Genomic DNA, 14290 nt, shown 5'->3' on the forward strand with positions numbered 1-14290 from the left:
GGTGGAGGCCACAAAGCAGGAGAAGGCTATAAGAAGATAGCAAAGCGTTTTCAAGTTGCCCTTTCCTCAGAAATGTAATTTAGAAATAGCAGTTACCAGGCACAGTGGAGGTCAATATAAGGTCTGGAAGACCAAGCAAAATTTCAGTGAGAGCTGCTCGTAGGATTGCTAGAGAGGCAAATCAGAACACCCAGCTGACTGCAAAAGACTTTCACAAAGATTTAGCAGACTCTGGAGTTGAGGTACATTGTCCTACTGTTCAGAGACACCTGCACAAATATGGCCGTCATGGAAGAGTCATCAGAAGAAAACCTCTCCCGCATTCTCACCATAAAATTCAGTGTCAGAAGTACAAAAGAACATCTAAACAAGCCTGATGCATTATGGAAACAAGTCCTGTGGACCGATGAGGTTAAAATAGAAAATGATCAGAGGTATGTGTGGAGGAAAAAGGGCACAGAATTTTAGGAAAAGAACATCTCGCCAACTATTAAGCATGGGGGTGGATCAATCATGCTTTGGGGTTCTGTTTCAGTCAGTGGCACAGGGAACATTTCACGGGTAGAGGGAAGAATGGGTTCAATGAAATTTCAACAAATTCTTGATGCAAACATAACAGCATCTGTAAAAAAGCTGAAGGTGAAAAGAAGATGGCTTCTACAAAAGGATAATGATCCTAAAAACAGGTCAAAATCCACAATAGAAGACCTGAAAAGGCGCAAACTGAAGGTTTTACAATGGCCCTCACAGTCCCCTGATCTGAACATCTTGAAAATCTGTGGCTAGACCTCAAAATAGCAGAGGAGGCAAGACGACCCAAGAATCTCACAGAACTGGAAGAATTCTCAAAGGAAGAAAGGATGAAAATCCCTCAAATAAGAATTTGGCCAAAAAAGGGTTTACAAGCTGTGATACTTGCAAAAGGGGGCGCTACTAGGTACTAACCATGCAGGGTGCCTAAACTTTTGCATTATTTATTTATTATTTGCCTAAAATACAAAGGAAATGTGTCATCTTTAACTCTAGGCCTTTTAGAGATCATTTCATCTTCAACTTGCTTCACTGTGCACAATAACAGTAATTTTGACCATTGGGGCCCAAACTTTTACATGTCACTGTATTCTGTCACTATGTGTTTCCTACAGATGGACTCGTGGAAAGAAATCCACCAGAGAGATGTCTCCGTCCTCTGTATTCCCAGGACTGTCCAGAGGAGAATCACAACATCCCGGAGGATCATCAGGTAGACGGTGCTGAGCCCTGTACCGGATCTGTATATGGGGGAACATTTCTGATCGAGGTCATAGATGTCACAGATTTTGGTGGTTTCTTGTATTGTGCTGATTGTTACATCTGATATATCAGGAGGAAGATCCGACTAAGAATAAAGAGGAGGACGAGACAGAAGAAGAAGCGATGACGATGAGGGATCAGCCGTGTGTGAGTGACGTGAAGGAGGAGATTCCGGTAGATGTTTCCACAGGTGTGTAATAATGTCCAGTGTATAATAATTACTGGCTTTAATATTACTTCCATCCTTTACTTCCATATTGTTCTTACACAAGTCCCGTGCTGCCATGTAAATGATTGAGCTTGTGATTCAGACAGACTGATTTCTTATAATGAGGCAGATGGAGACATTGTGAACGCCGTCTGACCTGTGATCCGTCGTTGTCCGTCTTTTTAAGCGTGCATAAAAGCACGGTCCGCCACAGCTTTGTGCACTTTTGAAAAAAAGGACACCGCTGATCAGAGCCAACACAGAGTCCAGAGCAACTCTGCTGTCTCATTATATGAATGGATCCCTCGGAGGTGTCATCTGAAACACGTATTTTGTAAATATTGATTGAAGCCCCGATGTAAGTGCTCAGCGTAGAGCACAGGATAAATGTGATCCAAAATGCCACCAATAAAAGCTTCTACTCAACCCACAAAAAACAAGTCCCTACTCAGGTTCATCATCTGTAAACAGAAGTATAGGGGGCATCCATATTACTGGTAGAACAAAGGCTCTGGAAAAGTGACGTGGCTCCCACTAAAAGAAATCCAGCAAAATCTGCGCTCCCAAATCCAAATACCCCCCTCCTCCTAGGCCCCACAGTGTGCCAAAACCGCTGTTAGCGTCCACATGTTTGTCATTAATGTAGATAGAAGAGCCCACTTAATTTCCAGGGTGTGTGACTCCATAAGCATGAGCCGGGCATAAAGTACTGAGCGCTACAAAGTACCGGGCACGACAATGTACCAGTCACTACAATGTACCAGTCACTACAATGTACCAGGCACTACAATGTACCAGACACTACAATGTACCAGTCACTACAATGTACCAGACACTACAATGTACCAGGCACTACAATGTACCAGGCACTACAATGTACCAGACACTGCAATGTACCAGACACTGCAATGTACCAGACACTGCAATGTACCAGGCACTACAATGTACCAGGCACTACAATGTACCAGTCACTACAATGTACCAGTCACTACAATGTACCAGGCACTACAATGTACCAGACACTACAATGTACCAGGCACTACAATGTACCAGGCACTACAATGTACCAGACACTGCAATGTACCAGGCACTACAATGTACCAGACACTACAATGTACCAGTCACTACAATGTACCAGGCACTACAATGTACCAGGCACTATAATGTACCAGGCACTATAATGTACCAGGCACTATAATGTACCAGGCACTATAATGTACCAGTCACTACAATGTACCAGACACTACAATGTACCAGTCACTACAATGTACCAGTCACTACAATGTACCAGGCACTATAATGTACCAGGCACTATAATGTACCAGTCACTACAATGTACCAGACACTACAATGTACCAGTCACTACAATGTACCAGTCACTACAATGTACCAGGCACTATAATGGCATATTTACATTTTCACTTGGCAACATTCATTGCTGATAGTTTCTGGAAAACATTCATGGAGTCAAATTCATCACTACAATAGTAGATAAATTCTTAAAGGGTTATAATTTTCAAAATAGAGTCACTTGAGGGAGGATTCTGCTCTTCTGCCACTTTGGGGCTCTGTATATGGAGTCTGCAAATTATTCTATGAAAATTTGTTCTCCAAGAGTCAAATATTGCTCCTTCCCTCCCGAGTCTCGCCATGTGGCTAAGCAGTACAGTACAGACACATATGGGGTATTGCCCCGTTCAGCAGAAATTGTGTAACAAATTATGTGGTCATGTTTGCCCATTTCCCCTTGTGAAAATGTAAAATCTGGGGCTAAAACAACATTTTAGTGGTAAATATGTCATTTTTGTTCTTCACCGTTCAATGGTATAACATTTTGTGAAACACATATGGAGTCAATATGATCACTGCACCCCTGGATGATTTCTTTGTGAAAATGAAAAATTCGTGGCTAAAACAACATTTTTGGAGAAAAAACATAATTTTTAATTTTCACAGTCCAATTTCTTAAAATTTTGTGAAACACCTGTGGTTTTAAAATGTTCACCATACCTTTAGATAAATTCCTTGAGCGTTGTAGTTTCCAAAATGGGGTCAGTTGTGGGGGGTTTCCACTGTTTAGGCACATCAGGGGCTCTGCAAACGTGACATGGCGTCTGCTATCTATTTAGACGATTTTGTACTCCAAAAGTCAAATGGCGCTCCTTCCCTTCTGAGCCCTGCCATGCACCCAAACAGTAGGTTTCCCCCCACATATGGGGTATCGGTGTACTCAGGAGAAAGTGCACATAAAATTGTATGATGCATTTTCTCCTTTCATTCTTGTAAAAATGCAAAATCTGGGGCTAAAGCAACATTTTTGTGGGAAAAAAATAATTTTTCATTTTTCTCTTCCACATTGCTTTAATTCCTGTAAAGCACCTAAAGGGTTAATAAACTTCTTGAATGTGGTTTTGAGCAATTTTGATTGGTGCAGTTTCTCAAATCGTGTCACTTTTGGGTATTTTCTGTCACATAGGCCCCTCAAAGTCAAACATGATGTGGTCCCTAAAAAATAGGTTTTGTAAATATTCTTGTAAAAATGAGAAACTTCTGATAAATTTCTAACCCTCTAATTTCGTAACAAAAAATATATTTGTTTTAAAAATGACTCTGATGTAAAGTAGACATGTAGTAAATGTTAGTTTTACCACCAAAAATAGTTAATAAATATCTGGTTTAAAGGCATAAAAATTCAATGTTGGAAAATTGCAAAACTCTCAATTTTTTTGGGTGAAATTTTTGATATTTTCATAAATGCAAATAATAACGACCAAAATTTACCACTAACATGAAGAGCAATGTGTCACGAAAAACATTCTCAGAATCGCTGGGATGTGCGGAAGCTCCAGAGTTATTACCACATAAAGTGACGCCGGTCAGAATTGTAAGATGAGGCCGGGTCATTAACATACAAAGTGGCTCGGTCCTTAAGTGGTTAATGTGTCTTCAGTGCTATTCCAGTCTTCTAAGGTTTCCTATCATGCTCGTAGACATACTGTGGACATGATTACTGATAAGAGATAAAGTAAATCCAGCTCACCTGTGTGGTTCATGATTGGAGCACGGGAGAAGGTTCTGATCAAAGCGTGATGAATAGCCAAAGAAGATGCGGTATCCAGCTCCAAGTAAAAACATGCGTTTAATTAGTCCATGTGTAAAAATTACACCCATGGGGCGTGGCGTGGCCGGACATGTGAGTGGAAGTGTGCTAGGAGAGCCCCTGGGATAACTAGCCTGCCGGAGGATCCATTGGTCCCCTAACTTAATAAAAAGCGGTATTACCCCTTCTATACACGTCCTAGCACTTACCGGTGTGCATAGGAGGAGCCATCATGGCCAGAGGAGCAGCAGCGAGACGACGGGGAGCAGGAGGGAATGGAGGCACCCAAGATGGCGCAGGCTCCTCTGCAGCAGGTTACAGAACAGGGAAGTCAGTGGCTGCAGGCACAGCACTGAGGCCGGCTGGATGTGTTAGAGCTTCAGACACAGGAGCCTGCACTGACAATGAGGCACAGACACAAATCATTGAGGTGTCTAATCCTTTCTCTGTGCTCTCAGAGGAATTCAATAACACTGCTGATAAGGTCTCTGCAAGTTCCCGTGCCCACAGCCTCAGCCAGAAATCACTGCTTCCCACCATAATACAGATCAGAACATTAATGAGCCCACGATAAAGGATGTGTTTGTGGCTGTAACACAGTATGAAGCTGCTTTAGCCTCACTTAACAGTCAGATGGGAGAGATTAAAGAGGAACTTTGTTTTATGAGGCAAGGGCTACAAAAGGTTAACGACCGCACTACAGCAGCAGAGGGCAGAACCAGTGATCTGGAGGATAAACAGTCTCAGATATCACAGGACAGTCACAGACATGGACAGCCGATCATGACCCTATTACCTAAAACAGATGATTTGGAGAACAGACTCCGGCGAAATAATATAAGAGTGATGGGTGTCCCTGAAAAAACTGTGAGCAATAATCCGAATGAGTACTTTGAGACATGGTTATGTTCTTTGTTTGGGGCTGATTGCCTGTCTGCCTTCTTTGCTGTGGAAATGGCGCACAGGGTGCCAACCCGGCCACTGTCACCAGGGTCCCCTCCACGTCCAGTGTTAATAAAGCTGCTGCACTACAAAGACAGAGATGCCACCCTTAAGGCCGCCCGTGATAAAGGGGGCATCTCTATTAACGGCCAAAGAATTTCTTTTTTCCGGATTACTCCATTGAAGTTTCAAAACGTAGGGCGCAGTTTCTTCATGTAAACTGAAGGCTGCGTAGTCTGCAAACCTCATACTCCATGATTTACCCTGCGAAACTTAAAGTGGCGGCTCTGGGAGAGACTTTCTTTATTGAACATCTGAAAGACGCACTCCGCTGGATTGATCTGAATGAGCAGAGGATCCATCAAAATCAGTAACTGTGAACCTGGATAATTAAAGATATATACGATCAGAGTTTCCCGATTGACTGTTGGGGTCATATCCTTTACTGCCTAGCCCATCACCCAGTGGACACAACTATCCTGAGCTATATCTGAATATTGCAGGCCCCCAGGAAGTGTTTAACCCTTTTAGTTTTAGGTTGATTGTTCGCTTGCCTTGTGTACGGCTACAGGATGGACTGGTGGCTTTCTTCATTCGCTTGCCTTGTATACGGCTACAGTATGGACTGGTGCCTTTCTTCATTCGCTTGCCTTGTATACGGCTACAGGATGGACTGGTGACTTTCTTCATTCACTTGCCTTGTATACGGCTACAGGATGGACTGGTGCCTTTCTTCATTCGCTTGCCTTGTATACGGCTACAGGATGGACTGGTGCCTTTCTTCATTCGCTTGCCTTGTATACGGCTACAGGATGGACTGGTGCCTTTCTTCATTCGCTTGCCTTGTATACGGCTACAGGATGGACTGGTGACTTTCTTCATTCGCTTGCCTTGTATACGGCTACAGGATGGACTGGTGCCTTTCTTCATTCGCTTGCCTTGTATACGGCTACAGGATGGACTGGTGCCTTTCTTCATTCGCTTGCCTTGTATATGGCTACAGGATGGACTGGTGCCTTTCTTCATTCGCTTGCCTTGTATACGGCTACAGGATGGACTGGTGGCTTTCTTCAATCGCTTGCCTTGTATACGGCTACAGGATGGACTGGTGCCTTTCTTCATTTGCTTGTCTTGTATACGGCTACAGGATGGACTGGTGCCTTTCTTCATTCGCTTGCCTTGTATGCGGCTACAGGATGGACTGGTGACTTTCTTCATTCTCTTGCCTTGTATACGGCTACAGGATGGACTGGTGCCTTTCTTCATTCGCTTGCCTTGTATACGGCTACAGGATGGACTGGTGGCTTTCTTCATTCGCTTGCCTTGTATACGGCTACAGGATGGACTGGTGACTTTCTTCATTCTCTTGCCTTGTATACGGCTACAGGATGGACTGGTGCCTTTCTTCATTCGCTTGCCTTGTATACGGCTACAGGATGGACTGGTGGCTTTCTTCATTCGCTTGCCTTGTATACGGCTACAGGATGGACTGGTGACTTTCTTCATTCGCTTGCCTTGTATATGGCTACAGGATGGACTGGTGGCTTTCTTCATTCGCTTGCCTTGTATACGGCTACAGGATGGACTGGTGGCTTTCTTCATTCGCTTGCCTTGTATACGGCTACAGGATGGACTGGTGCCTTTCTTCATTCGCTTGCCTTGTATACGGCTATAGGATGGACTGGTGACTTTCTTCATTCGCTTGCCTTGTATACGGCTACAGGATGAACTGGTGGCTTTCTTCATTCGCTTGCCTTGTATACGGCTACAGGATGGACTGGTGACTTTCTTCATTCGCTTGCCTTGTATACGGCTACAGGATGGACTGGTGACTTTCTTCATTCGCTTGCCTTGTATAAGGCTACAGGATGGACTGGTGGCTTTCTTCATTCGCTTGCCTTGTATACGGCTACAGGATGGACTGGTGGCTTTCTTCATTCGCTTGCCTTGTATACGGCTACAGGATGGACTGGTGCCTTTCTTCATTCGCTTGCCTTGTATACGGCTACAGGATGGACTGGTGGCTTTCTTCAATCGCTTGCCTTGTATACGGCTACAGGATGGACTGGTGCCTTTCTTCATTCGCTTGCCTTGTATACGGCTACAGGATGGACTGGTGCCTTTCTTCATTCGCTTGCCTTGTATGCGGCTACAGGATGGACTGGTGACTTTCTTCATTCTCTTGCCTTGTATACGGCTACAGGATGGACTGGTGCCTTTCTTCATTCGCTTGCCTTGTATACGGCTACAGGATGGACTGGTGGCTTTCTTCATTCGCTTGCCTTGTATACGGCTACAGGATGGACTGGTGACTTTCTTCATTCTCTTGCCTTGTATACGGCTACAGGATGGACTGGTGCCTTTCTTCATTCGCTTGCCTTGTATACGGCTACAGGATGGACTGGTGGCTTTCTTCATTCGCTTGCCTTGTATACGGCTACAGGATGGACTGGTGCCTTTCTTCATTCGCTTGCCTTGTATATGGCTACAGGATGGACTGGTGGCTTTCTTCATTCGCTTGCCTTGTATACGGCTACAGGATGGACTGGTGGCTTTCTTCATTCGCTTGCCTTGTATAAGGCTACAGGATGGACTGGTGGCTTTCTTCATTTGCTTGCCTTGTATACGGCTACAGGATGGACTGGTGCCTTTCTTCATTCGCTTGCCTTGTATACGGCTATAGGATGGACTGGTGACTTTCTTCATTCGCTTGCCTTGTATACGGCTACAGGATGGACTGGTGGCTTTCTTCATTCGCTTGCCTTGTATTCGGCTACAGGATGGACTGGTGACTTTCTTCATTCGCTTGCCTTGTATACGGCTACAGGATGGACTGGTGACTTTCTTCATTCGCTTGCCTTGCATAAGGCTACAGGATGGACTGGTGGTTTTCTTCATTCGCTTGCCTTGTATACGGCTACAGGATGGACTGGTGGCTTTCTTCATTCGCTTGCCTTGTATACGGCTACAGGATGGACTGGTGCCTTTCTTCATTCGCTTGCCTTGTATACGGCTATAGGATGGACTGGTGACTTTCTTCATTCGCTTGCCTTGTATACGGCTACAGGATGGACTGGTGACTTTCTTCATTCGCTTTCCTTGTATACGGCTACAGGATGGACTGGTGGCTTTCTTCATCCAGATTGAATGGATGGATTAATGTTTTCTTGTTTAAATGTGTTTGTGGGGTTTTTGTTTCTATAACTTGTTTTTTGCTTCTGCAAATACTAGCGGTCAAGCCGACTAAGTGGAAATACTGTAAAGAGGGTCATAAAAGGGAAGAGAAAGGTGAGATACCTTACAATTCACCTGTATTTTTCAATCCCTTATAACCATATATAATGGCTGATAAAGTAAAATTCCTTTTGTGGAATGTCAGAGGTCTGGGGGACTCCTTAAAGAGAGCGGCGGTCATGGAGTATATCCGGGATCACCTGCCTGCAGTGGTGCCATCCTCATGGCTGCCCGGGTCAGAGGTCTGGGGGACTCCTTAAAGAGAGCGGTGGTCATGGAGTATATCCAGGATCACCTGCCTGCAGTGGTGCAATCCTTAAGGCTGCCCGGGTCAGAGGTCTGGGGGACTCCTTAAAGAGAGCGGCGGTCATGGAGTATATCCGGGATCACCTGCCTGCAGTGGTGCCATCCTCATGGCTGCCCGGGTCAGAGGTCTGGGGGACTCCTTAAAGAGAGCGGTGGTCATGGAGCATATCCAGGATCACCTGCCTGCAGTGGTGCCATCCTTAAGGCTGCCCGGGTCAGAGGTCTGGGGGACTCCTTAAAGAGAGCGGCGGTCATGGAGCATATCCGGGATCACCTGCCTGCAGTGGTGCAATCCTTAAGGCTGCCAGGGTCAGAGGTCTGGGGGACTCCTTAAAGAGAGCGGCGGTCATGGAGCACATCCGGGATCACCTGTCTGCAGTGGTGCCATCCTTAAGGCTGCCCGGGTCAGGGGTCTGGGGGACTCCTTAAAGAGAGCGGCGGTCATGGAGCATATCCGGGATCACCCGCCTGCAGTGGTACCATCCTTAAGGCTGCTCGGGTCAGAGATCTGGGGGACTCCTTAAAGAGAGCGGTGGTCATGGAGCATATCCGGGATCACCTGCCTGCAGTGGTGTCATCCTTAAGGCTGCCCGGGTCAGAGGTCTGGGGGACTCCTTAAAGGGAGCGGTGGTCATGGAGCATATCCGGGATCATCTGCCTGCAGTGGTGCAATCCTTAAGGCTGCCCGGGTCAGAGATCTGGGGGACTCCTTAAAGGGAGCGGTGGTCATGGAGCATATCCTGGATCACCTGCCTGCAGTGGTGCCATCCTTAAGGCTGCCCGGGTCAGAGATCTGGGGGACTCCTTAAAGAGAGCGGTGGTCATGGAGCATATCCGGGATCATCTGCCTGCAGTGGTGCAATCCTTAAGGCTGCCCGGGTCAGAGGTCTGGGGGACTCCTTAAAGGGAGCGGTGGTCATGGAGCATATCCTGGATCACCTGCCTGCAGTGGTGCCATCCTTAAGGCTGCCCGGGTCAGAGATCTGGGGGACTCCTTAAAGAGAGCGGCGGTCATGGAGCATATCCGGGATCACCTGCCTGCAGTGGTGTTTGCAGCAAACGCACTTTGAGAAAAACAGTGTTGTGGGCATGAAATACTCATGGATCGGCCACAGCTTCCACTCTGCCTTCTCCACATACTCTAGGGGGGTCAGCATCCTAGTACATAGGACGATCCCTTTTGAATTAATTGATTCCAAGATAGATGGAGAAGGCAGATTTCGGGGATCCACTGTAAAAATATTTACAAAAGAAATTCTACTTGTGGCCGTCTATGTTCCTCCTCCATATAACAACATTAGTCTGAAAAATATTGCTTCACTAATGAATAAGAGACCGGCAGTTCCAGTCCTTTGTTTGGGAGATTTCAATAATGGTGTTCATCCATATTGGGATAGACATAAATCAGAGACTGCTACAAAAACTGCCCCATAACTAAGTTAGGAGAAATACTATCAGAACTATCATTAGTGGACATATCGCGTCTCACATATCCTAACGCTAGACAGTTTTCTTGCTATTCTAAGACACATAAAACATTATGGCGTATTGATCTGGTATTGGGCACAGAACATATTTCCCCCTTGGTGAGAACAGTGGAATATCTGCCCAGACGCTATCAGGTCATTCACCCTCGCTGACTACTCTCTGTTTGTTACCCAGGCCGCTGGATTCTCTGACTATATCGGCCATGAATCCCTTCTGGCTTCAAATTATAGATATTACACGGATCACATCGACCTTAGAACATTATTTTAAGGAAAACGACAAACGAGTGTCGCAAACACATTATGGGATGCCATGAAAGCGGCTTACGAGGAGTCTTAATACAGGCCATTAACAGATCCAAAACTAAGACAAAACAGTTTGGGGAGTTTTTATGGGATAGAATTAGATCTACAGAAGAGAAATTTGTACTAACCGTGTAAAAGAGGACCTGATGGAGTGGGCAGAGGCGCAAGAAGCATATACCACACATATTAGGAAAAAAGTTAAAAACAAACGCATGTTTTACCCAGACACACTTCATCGAGGAGGGGGATAAGACAGGAGACTTATTGGCCATGATGGCAAGAGCCCAGACGGGGAGGTCTATTATTGGTGCTGAAGGACTGGGAAGGAGCGGTAGTAAACCAGACTGACCAGATCTCAAACACTCTGCTAGAATTTTATAAAGATCTATATACACCCAAACTGCAATTTAATAGAGAACAAATCTTATCTTACTTGAGGGAAATGAAACTACCGACATTCAGCGGTAAAGATCAAGAATTATTAAACAGACCACTACAGCTGGAGGAGGTACAAATGGCAGGAGCCTCTATGGCTAATAACAAATCGCCAGGACTAGACGGGCTTCCCACAGAAATATATAAGAAATTTGCAGATATTCTACTTCCCCACTTACTGGCTACCTGCGGAGACGGTGAGGGGGTAAAACCCTACCCCATTCAATGCAAGAGGCGGTGTCACGCTGTCTCTGCGTACAGGAGGTCAGGGGCCTAAGCTGACCCTAAGCTGGGGCCCTGACTAATCCCTCTACCTGGAGGTACTGTTAAAGGTACAGAGGTCCAGGCCGCCAGCGTAACCCCTACCTCCTGAGGATCCCTGCACCTCAGTAATCTAGTCCTGAGAAGGACCCCGATCACAACAATAGGGGACAGGAAATAATATGCCAACACTCAGTACTTAGACGAACGAGACAGTACAAGGGTCAAACCAAAAACTACCTTGCATACAAAAACTACTTACAACAACAGAGGGAACACCAACGGGAAAGGAGATAAATGATAAAGCGAGGAAGGGAAAAATCACACCAAATACACTTAGCTCAGAACTCCAAAACACCACGATCCGCTCTGTTTGTCTGTATGAAATGCTTTCACCGACACTTCCCTAACAGACCGGCAGGCATTTGAAGGAGTCCCACTACAGCAGCATTGATTGCAGCTGGGCGAGGCTGGACCTGTCTAGCACAGAGAGAGAGAGAGAGTTAACTCCCTCACTGCCGAAAAACACAAAGCACCAAAAACTCAGCTGCGAGAAGTCAGGCTGTGTAATCGTGACGATCTTCGTGGCGACACACCCGTGACAGTACCCCCCCTTCTACGAGGGGCCTCCGGACCCTCAGGGCCAGGTTTATCCGGGTGAGTCGTGTGGAAGGCCCGAACTAATCGGTCTGCGTTAATATCCGACGCAGGAACCCACATCCTCTCCTCAGGACCATACCCCTTCCAATGAACCAGGTACTGAAGGGACCGGCGATTAAAGCGTGAATCGATGACCCTCGATACCTGGAACTCCAAGTTACCATTGACCACCACTGGAGGGGGAGGTAAAGGTGACGGTACCACCGGCGCCACATACCTCTTAAGCAACGATCTGTGGAACACGTTGTGAATTTTAAACGTAGGGGGGAGGTCAAGACGGAATGCCACCGGATTAATTATAGAACTGATCCTGTACGGCCCGATGAACCTGGGACCCAGTTTCCAGGAGGGAACCTTAAGTTTTATATTCCTGGTAGACAACCATACCCGATCGTTCACACTTAGGTCCGGACCAGACACTCTCCTCCTATCAGCCATACGTTTGTATTGGTTCCCCATAGTATTCAGATTCTTCAGCACCCCTCTCCATACTGAAGCGAGTGATGAGGAAAATCGTTCCTCCTCAGGAACCCCCGAAGAGCCCCCCCTACTGAAAGTACAAAACTGGGGGTGAAAACCATATGCCCCAAAAAACGGGGACTTACCAGTGGACTCGCTCCGCCTATTATTAAGAGCAAACTCTGCCAGAGGTAAGAAAGAAGCCCAGTCCTCCTGGTTCTCTGACACAAAACACCGGAGATATGTCTCCAAGCTCTGGTTCATACGTTCCGTCTGTGTTATGTTCTGCTACCAAAGCTAAGGAAAGAGAGGAGATCTGTCCCTACTATAGGACTCAGCTGAATCCCTACGATGTAACAGGGAACCTGATCCTGCGATCAGACCTGCTAAAGTCCTAATCTAGTCTGTACGGAGACCTATAGATGTGGGGAGGGAATCCCTACAAGTACTAAGGACTGGGAGGAATATGGGACACCTCCTAACAGAAATAGTAGCAGACAGACGAACAAACAAAATAGATAGAACATAGAGGTCCGTAGACCAAGCAAACTAACAGAGTTAGATACAGAGCACAGGCTAGCTAGAAAGTAGATATACAATGAAGTCCAGCAAAGCCAGAAGGGCGGAGCAGGATTAAATAGGCCAACAAGGTCATGTGACCAGCAAAGGAAAAAAAACCTAACAGCAAGGTTCTAACAGTACCCCCCCTTCTAAGAGGATCCTCCGGATCCCCTAGGACCAGGCTTATCAGGAAATCTCCTGTGAAACGCTCTGATAAGTCTGGACGCGGAAACATCATCTGACCTCACCCAAGAGTTATCCTCGGGTCCGAAACCTTTCCAGGCCACAAGATACTGCAAACTACCTCTATACCGTCTAGAGTCAAGGATGCGAGAAATTTCATATTCCCCGTCCTCCACCACCGGAGGAACAGAGGCAGAGGCGTCACCATCCGACACAACAGCTTTTTTTAACAGAGAGACATGAAATACCGGATTAATTCTCCAGGAGGTAGGAACCTCCAACCTAACAGCAGATTGGTTGACAACCTGAAGCACCTTAAAGGGCCCTACAAACTTGGGACCCAATTTCTTAGAAGGAATCCTCAACCGCAGATTCCTAGAGGACAACCAAACCATGTCACCAACAGCGAACAAAACCTCCTGTCGTTTCCTATCAAAGTAGTCTTTAGATTTTCTGTTGGCCTCCTGAAGATTACCACGCACATCCGTCCAAACTCTCTCCAAATCACCGGAAAAATTCTCCTCCTCAGGCACGGCAGATCCCAACTTGGAGAACGACCCAAACGACGGATGTCTCCCAGAACAACAAAAAAAAGGCGAACAACCAGCAGAAGAAGATGTATGATTGTTCAGAGCAAATTCAGCAAGTGGCAGAAACTCAGACCACCCCTCTTGATTGTCTGCCACAAAACAACGCAAGAACTGCTCAACATCCTGGTTTTTCCTTTCTGTCTGGCCATTAGATTCAGGATGATATCCGGACGAAAACGACAAATGAATTCCCAACCTGTCACAAAAGGCACGCCAAAAACGAGCCACGAACTGAGGACCCCTATCAGAAACAATGTCAGTAGGA

The 14290-nt window shown here is 46.1% G+C and overlaps 1 pseudogene; it reads left to right on the forward strand.

Moving 5' to 3' along the window:
* The first annotated feature begins 5797 nt into the window (after nucleotides 1-5797).
* LOC141201521 (uncharacterized) overlaps nucleotides 5798-14290 on the forward strand; it is an 87662-nt pseudogene continuing 79169 nt past the window's right edge.

This window comes from Phyllobates terribilis, unplaced genomic scaffold (assembly GCF_046119375.1).
Source record: "Phyllobates terribilis strain yellow unplaced genomic scaffold, ASM4611937v1 Scaffold_117__1_contigs__length_5270597, whole genome shotgun sequence".
NCBI classification, from domain to species: domain Eukaryota; kingdom Metazoa; phylum Chordata; class Amphibia; order Anura; family Dendrobatidae; genus Phyllobates; species Phyllobates terribilis.